This window comes from Saccostrea cucullata, unplaced genomic scaffold (genome assembly GCF_032062105.1).
Source record: "Saccostrea cucullata isolate Sc308-1 unplaced genomic scaffold, CSIRO_AGI_Scuc_v1 ctg577, whole genome shotgun sequence".
Lineage (NCBI taxonomy): Eukaryota > Metazoa > Mollusca > Bivalvia > Ostreida > Ostreidae > Saccostrea > Saccostrea cuccullata.
The window spans coordinates 183,645-188,487 of NW_026928487.1; the positions used below are offsets into that span (position 1 = coordinate 183,645).

At 33.3% G+C, this 4,843-nt stretch overlaps 1 pseudogene; it reads right to left on the reverse strand.

Annotated features, from left to right (window-relative positions):
- Window positions 1–1,226: 1,226 nt before the first annotated feature.
- Window positions 1,227–4,436, reverse strand: LOC134277731 (uncharacterized; annotated as a pseudogene).
- Window positions 4,437–4,843: the final 407 nt, after the last annotated feature.

Sequence of the window (4,843 nt, forward strand, 5' to 3'; positions counted from 1 at the left end):
ATAAGTGTGTCCGTCCGAAATCTCTTTTAAAGGATGTGCAATGACCTTGAACTATGTTTCAAGGTCTAAGATTAAGGTCATATCAGAATTGTATATTAAAATCTTTTTCTGCAGCACATCTTTTCTCCCCTTGGTCTCCAGTCTGGTTCATACTTCCACAGAGTGTCTGTTGTCATACGGTGTGCAGTGACCTTGAAAATTTTTCATTTGCTTAATCTTGTTCAGAACAAAAAATAAATGGCTTTAAATTTAGGTAAGGGGTAATGAGACTGAAATAAAAGTTTTATGCCAAGTAGACAATTTATAAATTATAGGTCAAGGTCAAAGCAATTTTTTCTGAAATGCTTTTCATCCTATTGTCCCTTACTTGAGTGGGGCCATATGTGATGGTAGACATCTCAATGATTCATGAATTCAGTGAAGTTCTACATGCAACAGTTTAAGAATAAAAGGTATGAAGTGCAGTTAACTAATTTAATATTTTAAACAATAAAAATGGGAATATAAGATGTGTGAAAAATCGTAAGAATGAGCTTTTTAATGTCAAGTAGGTATGCTCTGAATGAGGGAGACGAGATCTAGAGCTTTTATTTAAAGGTGCATTACCTATGACAACTTCATTAAGGAGGCTTGGGAGTCAACAAATTAACCATCAGATATAACTTATTTTTTTGAATACGATATCTTTAGCTTTTAACTATCATTTGGCAATCAAAAATTTCATACATTTTAGTTTAAAAATTTAAACATTTTTGTATATCTTCATATTGAGCTCTTCTTCTAAAGAAGATCAATATAGTCTGGAAATGGCCACAACCACCCAGCCCTCTTAAAAAGGAACAATTCTTTTTTACCATGAATTAAAAGTTTGGCCTAGTTATCAAAAAACAAAAAACCTGATGACCAAATACATTCTTTATTCCATAGGAAAATAAACTTTTGTACTCTTACTTCAACACTTAACAGTAATCATAACAATTTTCTGAATTTATTATGATTTTTGACCTGGACAGTTAAAGCAGATAAAAAACAATTACATATATTATGTACTATTTATATATATACTTTACTAGTAATACACATTTGCAATTAAATACACAAAGCCTGGCAAACATATAATTTCTCATTCCTTTATCAAACAGCATTCGGAACATAGGGAAAAATGTACCTCCTCAAAACGATAAGAGTCAAATAAATGTATGTAAATACATGTAAATACCTGTAATTTATAAGCAATATACATAGTCTGTTATTCGGATAAAGAGTTCTGTTGCTTCTACTGTGTTTGGTGGGTAATTCAACCCGTTTTCCATTCTTATTTGAGTACCAATAACTTCAAATTCCATTGAAACACCATTTGCAGGAGGGAAGGCACAATATTCTTGTTCTATGCCATTCAGATTTATCAGGTACAGGCATTTTGAAATCTCTTGTTTGGTAAATTCCGGGCTGAAAATACATTACATCTGGTTTTCCAGAGGGACAATCTGCATTGCGGTTTCTTCTAATTGTGTGTTCATTCCAATGCTGTATAACTCTGTTCAGTTCTCTGGTGATAATTGGTAAGAAACAATACCTAGCACACTCCAGGTGGACTATGTCGGAGGTGTCAAAAACACCTAAATTATCCATATCCTTAAAGTAATTTATCCAAAAATTGCCACACATTTCTCGTAAACACCGCCAAAATCGCTCTATTCTTGTATTTCTATATGACGATCCAAATCTAAAACTTGATAGTCCTTGCAAGGGATCCTGGTGATTCCATCGCAAAGCGTATTGCAAATCTCGAACTATGGAGTTCTCAGTACCCCTGTCTGCGTATACGACTACAGGAACCCCGTTTATTTCTTTGATATAATCTATATAAGATCTGGATATATACTCAAGGTTTTTGTTAGAATTGCAAACTCTGAGCCATAGAATACGTCTTGAAAAGCCATCTACACAGCAATGAATGGAAATTCCGAATGGTTTTAACTTGTCCCAGCCATCTAGATAAACACAAAAATTCGGCCCTTCGTTAATGTACCTTCTACGCTGAAGATGACGTTGTCTACTCCTTATAACACCTTCTCCGTCCAAAACAGTTAATGCAAGGCGCACCAATTCACAAGACACATTGAGGTTATGGTCGATTAGCAGACGCATCCTCATTCCTCTATAGCCTATGTCACCACCCGAACCTGAAAGTTCATTTAGAATAGCCGTTACAATGTCCTCCAAACGTGGCTGGTTGTTTCGTCTCGTCAGATTCATTTCCCTTAAAACTTGATGAATTCGTCTTGCACTAAGAGTAATGTTATGTCTGGTTGCAAGAAATCCAATGATTTCCTGAATAGTATAACCAGAGTGGTAATAAACAGCAATCATTTCATTCCTGCTGAGAGGTAGTCCGTCCACAACCAAACGTTGAGCCAGAGCAGGTGTATAGATATTTTCACCCATTGTATTTTTGTCGCTGAAAAAAATGGGAAAAAATACTTTATACACAATGAATTTTTGTTTTGCTTTCTACGTTTGTAAATTTACATCAAACTAAATCATTCTATAAATACACCACGATTTGGCTTGTAAGAGTTTATCATATAAAAAAAATTGCAGTTCATTTAAACTTATGTAAGATAGCACGTGTCCGAAATACACATGAGATTAAATAAATCATTTTTTTTTGGTGTGGTCGTGGACCCATACCCCGACCAAAACTGGTTGGGGCCCCCTTTTTACAAGATTCCTGGATTCACCACTGAAGATAGTGAAAAACTAAAAGTATTATCCCAAGTGAAAAAAATCCTCAAACAAATCACTTTAAGAAATCACTAATGAATCAGTGATTTGAAGATGATTTGTAAGTGATGCAAATTCCCATGCAAATGAGCTAACAAATCACTTCTAACAAATTGTAAGCAAATCACCCTGAAATCACAACGAAATCACTTTGAATAAATTGTGTAGAAATCACTTCTGTTGAACAAATATCGCAACCAAATCACTCCAAATAAATTGCAAACAAATCATTTCAAATAAATTGCAAACAAATCACTTCAGTTTAACAAATCACTTTCAAATCACTCCAGGTGCATACACATGTGTGCGCATGATGTTCATGTAACCATCCCTCAACTATTTGAAACACACATGCATGCATATTTGTTGTATATTAACAGAAATACTTTTGGCAAGAGTATTTTAAAATATAAACTTTTACGAGGATGTGTTCTAATTAAGATGGCATCATGTAGTTTAGATATACACACATGACTACTTGGCTCCAAATTTAGAATATGCTATAAGCATATAACTGTTGACTTTTAAAAGTTAGTAAATGTTAATTTTCTTATCTGAAATGATGTTTGTGTAGACACTTAGAAAAAGCCAGTACTTTGCTGAAACTTATAGCTTTACATAGATTTTGTTTTAAACATTAATTGCCACCGACTTTGCTGTTGGTCTTCTGAAGAACAATAAATTGCATGTAAACATATGGAATATTAACTGAATCTAAGGAGGAAATGATAGCATAAAACAGTGATACATACCTTAAAACTATATTTTGCATGGTTATGGAAAAAACATCAGTATCAACAAAAGAAAAGAGGTATGAATCTAGAACAGCACAATCTAGCTCCTTTCATTTCAATTCACATCTGATAAATGAAAATTGGCGGTAGAGTTTCTAATACTGACCAATCAGCAAGCCAGGCGGAAGTTGTGAAGTAAATCACTCTCAAATCACTCTGAAGAAGGACCATGAGATCAACAAATCATTTACAAATCATCCAGAAGAAAGACTAAGTTAACAAATCATCTTGAAATCACTTTGAAGAAAGACTAAGTTCCAGAAATCATTTTCAAATCACCTTGAAGAACGGCTAAGTTCAACAAATCATGAAGAAATCATCTAACAATTTCCTAAGTTTAACAAATCACTCAGAAATTGTCTGAAATGGGAAAGAAATCACAAGCAAATCACCCTTTCATAACAAATTGTAAGCAAATCATAGTCATCATTTTGGTAGAAAGTGATTTAAGCATGATTTGTTAAATGAATTGCTTATAAATCACTGAAACAAATCACTTTTAAGTGATTTTAAAGCAATTTGTAGGCAATTTGTAAGTGATTTGTTTGAAAAATTTTTCACTTGGGATGTTTGATCAAATAATAGCAACATAAAGTACACATATTATTTAAGAAATGGGCACTCTGACCAAATGAGATATTGACATCAAGAATTACTATCAGTAAGGATTATACTAATTACCAGATTAATCAACCAAAAGATCTTCATTACATCCAATATCAGTTTTATATCAGATCTAAAACAAAGTTTTACCTTGTCAGTTGTGAAGAGACCAGATGAACGTTCAGAGGTTAGCTTCTCATTCACTGCAACCACAGATTTTGATTAAACTGCACCCTCTTTCAAACAAACAGCATGCCATCATAAATAAGTTGCATGTCGACATAAATATGTTGCATGTTTACATGAATATGTTGCATGTCAAAATAAATAAGTTGCATGTCAACATAGATAAGTTGCATGTCAGCATAAATAAGTTGCATGTCAACATATTTATCTCGCATGTCAACATATTTATCTCGCATGTCAACATACCTAAGTTGCATGTCAACATAAATAAGTTGCATGTCGACATAAATAAGTTGCATGTCAACATATTTATCTCGCAAGTCAACATAACCGAGTTGCATGTCGACATAAATAAGTTGCATGTCAACATATTTATCTTGCATGTTAACATAAATAAGTTGCATGTTAACATAAATAAGTAGCATTTAGCATGTTGGATGTCACATGTGGGCGATATTTGAGATTTTTGAAGA